At 44.5% G+C, this 15504-nt stretch overlaps 2 protein-coding genes across 3 annotated transcripts in view; one reads left to right on the top strand and one right to left on the bottom strand.

The window, feature by feature from the left end:
* The window catches only part of FER1L5 (fer-1 like family member 5), a 150262-nt gene that overhangs the window by 103635 nt on the left and 31123 nt on the right, over positions 1 to 15504 (bottom strand). The window lies entirely within an intron of this gene.
* Positions 8757 to 15504, top strand: part of LOC308590759 (neuropeptide FF receptor 1-like) — a 51449-nt gene continuing 44701 nt past the window's right edge. The window contains exon 1 of one of the 2 annotated variants that reach the window (XM_081200968.1): positions 8757 to 8935. The gene's annotated coding sequence lies outside the window, so the exon portion shown is untranslated. Of the gene's footprint in view, positions 8936 to 9146; positions 9715 to 15504 lie in introns of those variants that run through there. The other variant, XM_081200969.1, reaches the window with a different exon arrangement.

The following is a 15504-nucleotide window of genomic DNA, read 5'->3' as shown; positions in this document are numbered from 1 at the left end:
GATCAAGGCCTGTATTTTAAAATGAGCTTAAAGATATATTTGCAAATGTTTGTATGTTTCATGCCAGGCATAAAGCAGCTGGCTAAGTACTTTGGCAGTTGTTTATCTTCCTGCTCTCCTGGACAAGCCCCCCCCCCCTGATTTATAGCAGTACCAGGAGACAAGTTTCTCAAAGTTGTAAAAGGGAAATACAGGCTGGGAGCAAAGGTTATATTGACTTCCGGTCGGCGCCAGCGTTAATGGCGGTCCTCTTTCCGAGCTCTGGAAGGTTTGAATAATGCATTTGGTTGGCATGCATATTTATGGTATGATAAAATCAAGGTGCATAGGGCCTTTAAAAATCATATTGTTAGAAAAGCATTGTTTAATGTTTGGATAAGATACAAAGATTTGTTGGAAAACAAAACCCCTAGATGGTTGTCACCCTTGGAGGCTAAGGCACTGAAGAAACTCAATATGGAGGTCGGATGGCCAAAGTATTGGGAAATTTTGGAACAGGATGGAGATAAATTGAAATTACAAAGTCATGAGAAATTGAAACCTAAAGTACAAGATTGGCTCCAATATTTCCAAATAATGGAGGTTTATAAACAGGACAGGAAAATTGGCTTCCAGGTGGAAAAATCGAAATTAGAGACTGAACTGTTAGAACCCAATACTAAGAATTTGTCAAGAATGTATAATTTGCTGCTGAAATGGAATACACAAGATGAAACAGTCAAATCAGCTATGATTAAGTGGGCACAGGACATTGGTCATAACATTATGTTTGCTGACTGGGAATGGTTGTGGAACACCGGTATTAAATTTACGGCATGTAATGCCTTAAAGGAAAACATTATGAAAATGATTTACAGGTGGTACATGACCCCAGTCAAGCTAGCAAAAATTTACCACTTGCCTGATAATAAGTGTTGGAAATGTAAAGAAACTGAAGGTACTTTCTATCACCTTTGGTGGACGTGCCCGAAGATTAAGGCTTTCTGGGAAATGATATATAATGAAATGAAAAAGGTACTTAAATGCACTTTCCCTAAGAAACCAGAGGCCTTTCTCTTGGGCATTGTCGGCCAATTGGTGTCAAAGAAAGACAGAACTTTCTTTATGTATGCTACAACAGCAGCAAGAATTCTCATTGCAAAGTATTGGAAAACACAAGATCTACCCACCCTGGAAGAATTGCAGATGAAAGTGATGGACTATATGACACTAGCTGAGATGACTGGCAGAATCCGCGATCAGGGAAAGGAGACGGCGGAAGAAGAATGGAAGAAATTTAAAATCTACCTTAAGGACCATTACAAACTTGATGAATGCTAGAATGTCGAGGTTTTGAGTAAGAAAGGGTTACAGCGATACAAGATTAGACTGAAGGAAAGACTAAAAGGACAGAGACTTGACAGAAATATTTAGAGTTGCTAAAAATTCTTTGGACATTGGGATGCAGAAAAGGAGAGGTATGGGGAAGTCTGAGAAACAAGGTTTATGAAAAAAAAAGCTTATGAAACTATACGTGTTTGTATGTCTTTTTACATGTTTGTATTGTGTTTAAAATTTTTTGTAAAACTAATAATTTTTTTTTTAAAGGTTATATTGACCCTACATATTACAGAATACAATCAAGCTGCAAAAACACTAATTAAGAGTTGGTAAATAGTAAGATTTATTGTTTAACAGAAAATAATACCACGTGCCTCCCATTAGACTCGAGCCATATTTTCCTAAGCTTAAAGGGCAAGAGCTAATGGGGAAAGCAGCTGGCTGGGAAAGAGGGGTGTAAATTGAAGAGGCTGCTTTTGAAGCTGTTTTTACTGAGTTCCTTTTCTTCTAAAAATCTATCTATGTTATGTATGAAATTTATTGGCTTAATGTAATTATGCAAAGGATTTAGAAAGTAAGAAATGTTAGATTCTTATGTGAGATTCTTATTTCATTGATGGTGTGTGAGAAGGTGAACCCAAGATCTCTGTTTAGATAGAATTTAAAATCATGAGCCATCTGTTTTAGCCATTTGCCCCTGTTGCCAGAGGCAACAGGGCAAAAAATGATCTGGTAATTAAGGTGCCTTGCCGAGGCAAATGTAAGATATATGGCTACTTGTCTGCCATTTATGGATAGAAGGAAATATAGCTCTTTGTGTCCCATAAAAGGTAATAGGAAATGGGTGTATCTTTCATGATTGGTTCTAGCAAACAGCCAATAGGAATTTCAACCAGGCTGATTGGACAGAGGCAGCCAAAGGAGGAGCAAGAGGGCTGGGCTGAGGGAATATAAGTGCTAGCCATCAGGGCTGGAGGGGGGCAGAGCTTTTGGTAACCATATACCACTGTGTCTCTCATTTATTTGTCTGACAAATAAGTTATCATTTTAATTTCTCTATTGCTGCGTTGAATATTTCATTCCAGCTAAGCGTTAACCACAAGCAGGGTGCTACACAATCTTTACGCAGGAGATTTACACCTTGAGGACCCATTTGAGACAGCTTTAGAGGCTGGTTTAAAGATCCAGAAGAAGAAGAATTTGGTGCAGTCATAGTGGGGCTGTACCACTTTGAAATGTGGGTGAAAATCAGGCCTGTAGGAATACAGGTGTGGCCTAGCTTTCTTCCTGGCATGCCAGTTTTCTCTCTGCAGGGATCGTTTTTTTAAGAGGAAGCATTTGACCAAGTCACTCCACGTTTGCAACCTAAACTTGTACAGCAAAGAAGTAGCTTGTTTGCTTTATTTATTTATTGTATTTTTAGCTGAGAAGGCTCTCAGAGTAGCTTACAAATATCAGTTCTAAGACAGTCCCTGAACATATATTTAGGCTGCACATATACCATCCATTTAAAGCACACACCCTACAAGAATCCTGGGAACTGTAGTTTCTTAAGGGTGCTGGGAACTGTAGTTGTATATGAGGGGTAATTACAGTTTTTAGAGGAAGTCTTCAGAGAGGGTGTTTTAAATGCATGGTGTGTACACAACCCTACTAATGATTCTTAAAACAATGGGGGAGGGACTCCAAGCCATTAGGGAAGTAACCTTACAGGGTTTATGATATTATTCTTTTTTACACACGTTAATATGCAATGGAAAAGCACTTTAATATGTGACTAAGGCTTGATACTCAATGAAGCCTTTTGTTCAGAAAGTTTTGACCATAGTATCACCTCAGATATTAGTGCACCTCATCTAATCCTCTCTGTGTTATTAGGGGAATCTCAAATGGATGCAACCTCTTTGACCTTAACTTTTCCCATTAAGTTACTCAGGCTTACGGACAGAATCTGCTCTCTCTTGGAACATTGTCTTTATCCCCTAGACCAGTGTTCCCCAGCCTTGGGTCTCCAGCTGTTTTTGGACTACAATTCCCATCATCCTTGACCACTGGTCTTGCTAGCGAGGGATTATGGGACTTGTAGTCCAAAAACAGCTGGAGACCCAAGGCTGGGGAACACTGCCCTAGACCACATAAATTAGGGATCTGCAAATGTCTATCATTACCCATATTGATGGAATATATAGTGAAGGTAACAGATTTATTTGGAGTTTTAGGTTGTTGTTGTTGCTGCTGCTGCTGCTGCTGCCGCTGCCCCTGAAGTAGTTTCAAATCCTTCTAAGGTTTTTCATTGTTTTTGTTCATTAGTAATAGTAAATAGAATAGAAAAGAAAAAAACATCAGCACAAAAATCTGAGATTTTTTAAACAGACATCTTAATCAACTATAATTTCATAAAATGAATTTGCTGTTTTGTGATTGAATGCCCCCTGCTGTCCAGCCCTGTTCTTAAGGTTCTGATTATGTTCTGATTATGTTCTGTTCTGATTATGGAACACCAGAGATCTTCTTTTCTCTAACTGTGGAAGTTTGCTCTTCTGCAGATTTCCAAATTGTTTAGCTTTTTGGAGACCTGCTGCTTCTTCCTTCTTCAAGGCGGCTCTACCCTGATGACACCTGAGAGAGCAGACCTCTCTCTCTGCCGCTCCAGAAGATTCTTGATGTTCCACAATCAGAAGGCAATTACCACAAGAACAAGGCTGGACAGCAGGTGACATTCAATCACATTCCTGCAAGTTCATGTCGTGAAATTATAGTTGATTCGGATGCCTTGTGCAACAAACCTGCTTCCCCAAAACCTAAGACTTTTGTGCTGATGTTTATTTTATTTCAATTGCAAATGAAAGCCCCACCCTCTCCCTCCTTTGAAATTGCATGAATGGAAGGACCAGAGTAAGGAGAGAGGGAAGGGGAGACTGAAAGGGTTTTGTGGCACAGGGCACCCTTCTCCAGGGCAGAGGTGAGAAACCAGTGGCTCCAGTTCCCATTATCCTCAACCCCTGATGGCTGGGACTGATGGGAGTTGGAGTCCAACAATATCTGGAGAGCCACAGGTTCCCCACCCCTGCTCTAGGGACATGCTGTGCTCTTCTGCATCTGTAAATAAAATGGCATTTTCCAATAGTTTCATGAGTCTCTCCTGAAGGGGAGGTTTTCCTCTCTATTTCTGGACCGTTTTAGGGTTGGTAGTCATTGAACATTGACTCAAGGGCTACCTTATTGGCCATCCCATAACTACCTAAGCCTTGAGGTCTTTTTCAAAAAGTACTAACTTACTAGCTGTCTTGCAGTCACAGAGACAACCACAGAGTTTGTGGTTGAGTCTCCAGTGAAGATAGCTATGATTGTAGGTCACAATGAAACAAAGGCAAACATCTTCCATCCTCCCTCTTTTGGGGCAGGTAACTTTTTGTGTTTCATTCCAGTCTTCGTAGACTTCTACCTTTCTCTTTCCCCCAGTCTGGCTGCCTTTCTGCTCTTATGTTAAGAAGGCAAGAGTAGCCTGCTGGATCAGGCCAATGGCCCATCTAGTCCAGCATCCTGTTCTCACAGTGGCCAACAAGATGCCTCCATGTGAAACCTGCAAGCAGGATTCAAGCACAAAGAGCATTTTTCCCAAGATTCCTTGGAGGCCCCAGCTTGCCCCGCCCCCAGGAGCAGGGCATGCACACCACCCTGGGCAACGGAGTGGCTAGCTACGCCACTGGCACCACCACCTGAGCAGAAGAAGAGCATAGCTGGAGGCCAACAGCAAGTGCAGCATGTCTGTAGAGCAGGCAGGGGGGATTTGTTGGACCCCCCATCAGCCCCAGCCAGTGGGGGTGAGGATAATGGGAAGTGGAGCCACAGCTTCCTCACCCCGTCCTTAGAGAGGGAGGCCCTGTATCACAAGACCCTTTCAGCCTTCTTCTCTGTCTCTCTCCCCTCCTTCCCTCCCTCCTTCCTTCCGTCCTTCCTCCATCCCTCCCTCCCCCCCTTATTCAGGTGTTCCCTTTCATACAATTCCAAAGGAGGGAGAGGATGGTGACATTCTGATTCTGCCCCCTCTGTCACTTCAATCTCTTTGGCTTTATTGTCCTCCACATGTTAGGGGCTGAGATCCTGTAGCAATCCAGTGAAATTTTGTACAGGGGTGAGCAGACTTCAGACTTCTGAGATAAGCTTTGCTTTAAACACACACACACACACACACACACACACACACACACACACACACACACACATCCCAAGGTCGCCCAATAGTGGGCCAGCCAGCTAGGAGTACATTAAGGATTCAGGAACAGAATGCCTCAGAGCATATGTTCAGCTCAGGTATTTCCGAACAGTACCAGCAATGAGCTAGACAAGTCTTTTTCACATAGAAATCCATACCTGGTTTCACCTCAAGAATTCTTTTCCACCAACCTAATTATTTGCTAATCTTCTGCAATCACTCAGAGGTCAACCAGTAGATGCTGATTTACCCTGCTCATGCCTGATTTCGAACTCTGGAAGATCAGGCTTCTAAACTGAGAGGGGGAATCTGTACCATAGAGAAGCCCCCCCCCCCACTACCAACAGGAGAAGTTCAATGCAAAACACTGGTTACTAATACGCAGCCTCACTTTCTGAGTCTTTAGATCTGTAAACTGGTGTCAGTTGGGACTGGTAGTGTCATGAGCTCCAGGGAGATTTTGTTGAGCAGGACTGGTCAGAAGGGGAGGAGGCGGAAGAATGGGATGAGAGTGCTGAGCTCAATGTGAGGAAGGGCTCAGAAATCTTCCAGGAGGCACCCCCACCTGCCGGGACTGGATGTTCCAGCAGAGGAGGGGGAGACTGAACCAGCCGCTGTCCTGCTCCTGCCAGTGTGAGCCACTTCCAGATAAGCCCCAGAAGGTTATGCTTCTCGCAGAATAAAGTTGGAGATGGAGTCATATTCCCAACTTCCACTGGGTTTGCAGCAGCGTCTTACAGAATCCATTTCTGATGAAGACATATTATTGTACGGACTCTCGCACTATTTATTTTTTTTGTAAATTTTTTTATTGGTTTTACAAAAAAATTTTATAGACAACACAAACAAATAAAGAAACAAACAAACATGTATAATTTCATATGCTTTTTTTCATAAACCTTACTTCGTTGACTCCCCCAAACCTCCCCTTTCTACATCCCAATTCCCAAAATTATTTCAGCAAATCCTAACACTTAATTTTATCAGATTTATCCCTTATTCTTTTCTTTTACTTAATCTTTTACAGCTGTAAACCCCCTTCCCCCCCTGAAAACCTCAACATTCTAGCTTTCATTCATTTTACAATGTTTCTTAAGATAATTTTTAAATTTCTTCCAATCTTCATCCGCCGTCTCTTTCCCCTGATCACGGATTCTGCCAGTCATTTCTGCCAGTCCCATGTAGTCTATCACCTTCATCTGCCATTCTTCCAGAGTGGGTAGATCTTGTGTCTTCCAATACTTTGCGATGAGTATTCTTGCTGCTGTTGTAGCATACATAAAAAATGTTCTATCTTTCTTTGGCACCAATTGGCCGACAATGCCCAAGAGAAAGGCCTCTGGTTTCTTAGGGAAAGTACATTTAAGTACCTTTTTCATTTCATTATATATCATTTCCCAGAAAGCCTTAATCTTCGGGCACGTCCACCAAAGGTGATAAAAGGTACCTTCAGTTTCTTTACATTTCCAACATTTATTATCAGGCAAATGGTATATTTGCTAGCTTGACTGGGGTCATGTACCACCTGTAAATCATTTTCATAATATTCTCTCTTAGGGCATTACATGCCGTAAATTTTATACCAGTGGTCCACAACTGTTCCCAGTCTGCAAACATAATATTATGACCAATGTCCTGTGCCCACTTAATCATAGCTGACTTGACTGTTTCATCTTGTGTATTCCATTTCAGCAACAAGTTATACATTCTAGACAAATTCTTAGCATTGGGCTCTAGCAATTCTGTTTCTAATTTTGATTTCTCCACCTGGAAGCCAATTTTCCTGTCTTGGACTCTCGCACTAATAAGGTTGGTTTGTCTTAATACAGCAGGGTCTCTGTATGGTGCTGAGTTTTTTCTCCCTCAAGACTAATCTCCTATTTCAAGGCTTAGTTTTATGGCAGTATTAAAGGCAAAACTGAGTGGACTTTTTTCTCCTAAGTGAGCTGGTGATTCCAGAAGACTGCACTGAGTCTTATGACGGAAACAAGCATGCTTTGGGACTGTGGAATTCAGCTTAATGCTATGATGTTCATGTGATACCAGTAACTGAGGAGGCTCCTGAACCTTGATCAGATAATGAGCCGGCTGGGCAGGCTCTGAGGCTGTCTCCAAGGATGCGCCACTGGGTGCGCCAGTGTGAGCAGACCCAACCTACTTGCAGGAGTGCCCGCTTGCTTGTCCCATTGGTTTGGACCTGAAAAATACAAATGACCGTGTCCTCCCTGATCTTCAAAAAGAGGGCAAAGGGTGCTGAGACAACTTTCATTGTGCCTAGTCATGTATGTTACATCTCTGCTTTGAAGCACTGAACTGTGTAACCTGTATGTTTAGGCCATGTAGTGACTTGTGTAATAAAGCCTTGGGGAATAACTGAGCCAAGAGTCTGGGTCCTATGCCCACAAAAGGGAGCAAGGACAGGGAGGGGGTAAGGCAGGAGGCGAACAGTAGGTGGCACCAAAGCCAGTGACAGGCAGAGCCAACTAATTCTAGCTTTGTCTCCCTTCTCCTTCCTGCTGAGTTCTTTGTGGGCAACAGTGACACTAAGGAAGAGGAGGTTTACAGGCAGATTATATGTAAGAAGGCAGGAAGCTGGGGCTGGCTGTTCTGCTCTCTCTCAGTGGCAATGTTTTCCTTGCACAATGCAAGAAAGAAGCGCACCCAACAAGGCAGATTCCTTTAAATGAATGCTTTTGATGAGGAGAGTTTTAAATCTATTGGCAATGGCAAATGGATTAATGACGCCATGCATTACACAACTGGGGGTACAGCAGGAAAAAACCATATCCAAAGCAGTTTCACATGGTCTTTCACCTATACCTGCTTTCTTGTAAAAGAACAGTCCAACTTCAGTGATGATTATCTGGAAAGTGACTTTACACATTGTGCTAAGATTCACCCAGTTTTCAAGCTACAATAATTATGCAATCATGTCATGGCGGTTAAAATTAAGACAGAGATAGAACAGGGAAAAGAGCACTTTAAACCAAAAAAGGCATTCTTAAGCATCAAACACTGAGGTTTTTAATCCTCAAAGTGAAATGAAATGTATTCTGTAATTAGTGGAGCTGTACATCTATTTCAGTCACTCCAAGCCTTTCCCATCCACCAACCAGGTATTATATTTCAGCAAAGCAATTTTCAAGGGAAAGACGGCCAGTATGCTACAAACAGGAGCAATGATGTAAAATTACACCCCACCCCACCCCGCTTTCTTCCTTTTGGTCAACTTTTTTAAAAACAAACACCCAGTCTTCATTCATTCTATCATAGAATGTTGCAGGAGTGAGAAGCAACTGCTGTCCTTTCCAACTGTGCCCCAGATTGCAGCCCATTTACTTTGCTCCACAGAATTCAATGGGGGCCACTGAGATCCAAGCCAGCCCCTCCTCACATAAGGTAAAGGTAAAGGGACCCTTGACTATTAGGTCCAGTCATGACCGACTCTGGGGTTGTGGCACTCATCTCACTTTATTGGCCGAGGGAGCCGGAGTACAGCTTCCGGATCATGTGGCCAGCATGACTAAGCCGTTCCTGGCGAACCAGAGCAGCACACGGAAATGCCGTTTACCTTCCCACCTATTTATCTACTTGCACTTTGACGTGCTTTCAAACTGCTAGGTGGGCAGGAGCAGGGACCGAGCAATGGGAGCTCACCCCATCGCGGGGAATTCGAACCGCCGACCTTCTGATCGGCAAATCCTAGGCTCTATGGTTTAACCCACAGCGCCACCCATGTCCCTCTTCACATAGTCTTTCCCTTATTTTTCACATAGTCTTTTCCTTATTTTCCTGTGCAGGTCATGTTCCTGTAGTTTGTAATCCATGAGATTTGGGTGGATTACTAATTCAGTTCCCTTGTATTACCAGAATGTATTAATTTGGAAAGTATGTAAATTTTGACGTTTCTCATCAAAGCCCTGAAGTGACCCCATGACGAAAGTAAAGACACCTGCACCCACTGTATTAACGCCGCAAGGGACTTTTTTATGTGTTCTTACGACCTACTGGTGGCGGAAGGAGCGAGCCACATTCCAGTGAGTGAGCCTGTCCCTGGCTGTAATACTAGTGTTAGCCTGCTCACTGGTCAGAGCTGAAGGAGCTAAAGGGCAGAGAGATTAGGAGAGTTGGCTGGGGAAGATGAAACAGGTTTGAAAAGGAAACTGAAACCAGCTTAGGTAAGATTGCTTAACAAAACAATTGGGAATTTGGGGCAATTTCTTTTGGGGTGCTCTCGTGCTGTGGATTCTTACTCCCCTCTTTATGGTGGAAGTAATTGGTGATTTTACTTTGCTTCCTTCGGGTCTCCCACTCCCCCTGAGGTGATATTGGTGCAAATCCCAGGTCCATATAGTTCTTTCTTGTAAGGACCATGTTGAGCGTGGAAAAAGGTAACTGGGAGCAGTTTGCTGGAGTCTCTTAGTCCTGGGTTTTTTGGCTTCACTTGTCTCAATCACAAAACGGATTATGCAGTGGCGTAGCGTGGGGGGTGCAGGGGGCCCCGGCCACACCGGGCGCAACATCTGGGGGTTAGTGTTAGGGGGCGCAACTCCACGGGTTAGGGGGCGCAAATCCACGGGTTAGGGGGTGCAAATTACTTGCCTTGCCCCGGGTGCTGACAACCCACGCTACGCCACTGGGATTATGTTTATCTTCCAGTTTCCCACCTTCGAAAGGGAGGGTTGTTTTACAAGCAAGGTTCCATGCTTGCCCCTTATCTCGTGGGCCTCTAGGGTTTCTGCTCCCTTTTCCGTCTTTAGTTCTCAGCTTTAAGGCTTTCAACGCTCACCGCGGAAATATTTCTGGGAAGGGGAATAATTTACCTCAGCCTTGACGATACAGCGGGTTCGTGCCTCCCTTCAATGGATGAAAGCTGTGCGTTAGTTGCAAAGACTGCAATCTATCTTCTTTAGCGTTCCTTGTTACGCTAAGTCGAGTTGAGCCATAAAACAGTAGATAATAAAACAGTAAAACAATAAACCATTAGGCTAAAAGCAAAGGAAACAAAATGACAACTAAAAATATAAACATAGGATCAGAAGATGGCTAAAACCTAATTAAAAGCTTAATTGAAGACGGGAGGTTCTGGCTAGTCTGCTATCTCCGTCACCATTTTGGCTCCCTCCCCCCACAGGGACAGTAAATTGTACACAGATGATGGTCCTTGAGAAGGTCACACAAAAAACAGCTTAGCCAAGAAAATTTAAACTGAAAACTCAGAAAAATACCAAGATAAGATTGCCTTCGACGGAGAGAGAGATAGGTAAGTTGGGGTTTTTTGCTGCTGAAGCTAGAAATGTGCATGTGGAGAAAAAAGAAAGAAGACAGGGAGAGGACAAAACCACGCCTTCTAATTTCATGTTGGCTCAGGTTGCCTTGGATGGAGAGAGAGATAGGTAAGTTGAAAACTTGCTGGAAAGGCAAAGAAAGCATTTGGAGGATGAAGCTGCTGATGGCGACTGGAGAGGGACTGCTCAGGGAGACGGCAAGTCCAGGATCCTGTGGGAAAGTGCTTTCTCTGAGGGAAGTTGCTGAGAGTGGCTAGAGTGGTGGATTAGGACCTGGGAGACTAGAGTTCAAATCCTCCCTCTGCCATGAAGCAGCTCTCTATCTCTCAACCTAACTTACCTCACAGGGTTGTTGTGAGGATCAAATGAGGAAGCAGACGAGAAGATCAACTCCACTAAGCCTTTCCAGCAGAACCTGCAAGATTACGAGAAGAGATGGGAAAGGGAGCTCCAAAGGTAACTATGGAACAGGCCAGGCAAAATTACCCCTCATGTGTAACACCCAAGGTCTGGGGATTTCATCTTCTTTTTTTGCTACATAGCTCAGGCAACACAAAGCGTTGACTCTCTGCAAAAAACCCTGAATCCTCCAGCACTGAAGGTAATAGGTTTGAACTACCCAATTTAAAACCCAATCTAGCAATCAGCTTCCTTTGCCAGTAACTTTGCAGCCGGAAACTAGCGTTGCACTTGAAGGAAGGTAACCATTCAATACTTTTCAGAGGTGGCAACAGCTTGTGGCAAGCCCCTTTGCGCCCTGTTACCATAAAGGATTCTTCTGTATATGCTCATCTTAAAATGGAGCCCTCAACTCTGGAAGATGTGTCTCCAATGTGTCCTACAAGTGGAGGATTCCAGTGGAGGTAGAACGAATGCTAGGAGGTTAGAGCTGTACTGAAAGGCCTGGCCTTTCTCCCAGCAGCAATGACCAGATGACAGAATAAATGGGAAACGGACGTCAAAAGGTAACTATGCAACAGGGCAGGCCAAACTATCACGATACGTGATGTGGCTGTGGGAGTAATAACTCGAAAATCAGGGCCTAGGATTTCATTGACAAATGCGTTAAGGGGGTGGATTCTGCTGCATCCCTCAGCGCTCCATGTGCGTCCCTCCCCAAGCGGCGCGCTTGGTGGAAGAGGACGACCACCCCAGATCGAAGGAGGGCCCACTTCTTCGGTCAAGGGTATGCGATAGTTGCGCTCTCCTGCTAGAACCTGAAAACTTTTGGCTAAGCATCTTCCAAGAACACCATTTGAGACATAGTGCATCATTGCCTTACTTGGATGTGTCTGGAGTCTTGGAAGCTGGACTACCCTACGTTCTCCTACAAATGGACCTTCAGGGGTTTGCAGCTTCGAGCAGGGCAGCACAGCTCTCGTATACCCTTGACTGAAGAAGGGTACACTCCTTCGATCTGAGATGGTCTTCCTCTTCCACCGAGTCTGCAGCTTTCGGAGGGACACACATGGTAACTAGAAAGTCCTCTTTTGAAGAGGCGGTGACAGGCTCCGATACCTCCCAAGTCAAGCCAAAACGCTACATCACAATGATAGCAGCAATATAGATGGAGACATTCTGCCTGAAGGACATCTAGGTGAGTATCCCTTGCTTGCCTGGGAAGAAAATTGGTATTGTGTTCCTTCTGCAACTTTTTGTGCTAAGACTCTTTCAGGTGGCAGTGACCGAGTCGTCAGAAGAAGCCGTACACTGTATTCGGTGTCACCACAATGAAGCTCTCCTGCAGGTAGGAGAACACTTCTTCTTTTGTTGCAGCTCCTCTTTTCTTCCGGCTTCGCAGAGCTCACTGTACCTGAAGCAGATCTGTTCAGTTGACCAGAAAGAAGATGCAATGTGAGGAAGAGCTCTTGATACATCAAGAAAAAGCCTGCAGTGAGAGTCACCAGCATCAGGACAGTGCTGCTTGAGGTAAATTCACGTTCCACCACCCCGTTGGTTTCTTTTTATTCAGGAAATGTTTTTTGGATTGGTCTCCCGTTTTTCCCATTTTCTTTTCTGGTTTTCTCTTCCCAGTTCTCTCCAAAGATCCTGCAAGGCTCAAATGAAATGAATGCTCTGCCAAAAAACAAGACACTATTTTCTGGAGGATTGGTGGAAGGCGGCTGGGGATAAGCTAGTGACTAGATCGCAACGCAACAGAAGGAGCTGCCAGACACATGAAGTCACCAACACTCAGATGAAGCCACCTCTTCCTGCAGAGTCACAGAAGTCACGGTGGACGTATTTTACAAACAAACAAGCAAACCAAGAATCAAAAAACTCTTTCCATGGAATTGGTGTGGTGGGGCTGGGGAGAAACTAGGAACTGTGGATTGCTTTTCACACCCCAAGAGAAGGAACTGCCAGGCGCACCAAGTCACCCTTCAAACAGAGAAACTCAGAAAAATACCAAGATGGAGATGTTAAAGAGAATCCAGAAAATGAAAAATACTTAACGGGAAAAGCCAAGAGAAAAGGAAGATAAATGAAGGAATATGAAGGGGGAGCTGAAGTTTGATTTACCTTTCAAACTAGTCTTTGGATGAAAAGAAGGAGCACATGGATACGAGGTCTGCTTCAAGCAGAGGGAAATTGAGTAGGGAAAATAGAAGGCCTTTCTTTGACGAGGCAACTAGAGAAGTCATTTGCTGACAAGAAAGTTGGGGTTTTTTGCTGCTGAAGCTAGAAATGTGCATGTGGAGAAAAAAGAAAGAAGACAGGGAGAGGACAAAACCACGCCTTCTAATTTCATGTTGGCTCAGGTTGCCTTTGACGGAGAGAGAGAGATACGTAAGTTGAAAACTTGCTGGAAAGGCAAAGAAAGCATTTGGAGGATGAAGCTGCTGATGGCGACTGGAGAGGGACTGCTCAGGGAGACGGCAAGTCCAGGATCCTGTGGGAAAGTGCTTTCTCTGAGGGAAGTTGCTGAGAGTGGCGAGAGTGGTGGATTAGACCTGGGAGACTAGAGTTCAAATCCTCCCTCTGCCATGAAGCAGCTCTCTATCTCTCAGCCTAACCTACCTCACAGGGTTGTTGTGAGGATCAAACGAGGAAGCAGACTAGAAGATCAACTCCACTAAGCCTTTCCAGCAGAACCTGCAAGATTACGAGAAGAGATGGGAAAGGGAGCTCCAAAGGTAACTATGGAACAGGCCAGGCAAAATTCCCCCTCATGTGTAACACCCAAGGTCTGGGGATTTCATCTTCTTTTTTTGCTACATAGCTCAGGCAACACAAAGCGTTGACTCTCTGCAAAAAACCCTGAATTCTCCAGCACTGAAGGTAATAGGTTTGAAATGCCCAATTTAAAACCCAATCTAGCAATCAGCTTCCTTTGCCAGTAACTTTGCAGCCGGAAACTAGCGTTGCACTTGAAGGAAGGTAACTATTCAATACTTTTCAGAGGTGGCGACAGCTTGTGGCAAGCCCCTTTGCGCCCTGTTACCATAAAGGATTCTTCTGTATATGCTCATCTTAAAATGGAGCCCTCAACTCTGGAAGATGTGTCTCCAATGCGTCCTGCAAGTGGAGGATTCCAGTGGAGGTAGAACGAATGCTAGGAGGTTAGAGCTGTACTGAAAGGCCTGGCCTTTCTTCCAGCAGCAATGACCAGATGACAGAATAAATGGGAAACGGACGTCAAAAGGTAACTATGCAACAGGGCAGGCCAAACTATCACGAGACGTGATGTGGCTGTGGAAGTAATAACTCGAAAATCAGGGCCTAGGATTTCATTGACAAATGCGTTAAGGGGGTGGATTCTACTGTATCCCTCAGCGCTCCATGTGCGTCCCTCCCCAAGCGGCGCGCTTGGTGGAAGAGGACGACCACCCCAGATCGAAGGAGGGCCCCCTTCTTCGGTCAAGGGTATGCGATAGTTGCACTCCCCTGCTAGAACCTGCAAACTTTTGGCTAAGCATCTTCCAAGAACACCATTTGAGACATAGTGCATCATTGCCTTACTTGGATGTGTCTGGAGTCTTGGAAGCTGGACTACCCTACGTTCTCCTACAAATGGACCTTCAGGGGCTTGCAGCTTCGAGCAGGGCAGCACAGCTCTCGTATACCCTTGACTGAAGAAGGGTACACTCCTTCGATCTGGGATGGTCGTCCTCTTCCACCGAGCGCGCAGCTTTCGGAGGGACACACACGGTAACTAGAAAGTCCTCTTGAATTTGAAGAGGCGGTGACAGGCTCTGATACCTCCCAAGTCAAGCCAAAACGCTACATCACAATGATAGCAGCAGTATAGATGGAGACATTCTGCCTGAAGGACACCTAGGTGAGTATCCCTTGCTTGGCTGGGAAGAAAATTAATTTGTATTGTGTTCCTTCTGCAACTTTTTGTGCTAAGACTCTTTCAGGTGGCGGTGACTGAGTCGTCAGAAGAGGCCCTATTCGGTGTCACCACAATGAAGCTCACCTGCAGGTAGGAGAACACTTCTTCTTTTGTTGCAGCTCCTCTTTTCTTCCGGCTTCGCAGAGCTCACTGTACCTGAAGCAGATCTGTTCAGTTGACGAGAAAGAAGATGCAATGTGAGGAAGAGCTCTTGATACATCAAGAAAAAGCCTGCAGTGAGAGTCACCAGCATCAGGACAGTGTTGCTTGAGGTAAATTCAGGTTCCAGCACCCCGTTGGTTTCTTTTTATTCAGGAAATGTTTTTTGGATTGGTCTCCTG

This window comes from Podarcis bocagei (genome assembly GCF_964188305.1).
Source record: "Podarcis bocagei genome assembly, chromosome: 7".
NCBI classification, from domain to species: domain Eukaryota; kingdom Metazoa; phylum Chordata; class Lepidosauria; order Squamata; family Lacertidae; genus Podarcis; species Podarcis bocagei.
The sequence above is the reverse complement of the archived record's forward strand: the minus strand, read 5'-3'. Positions and strand labels throughout refer to the sequence as shown.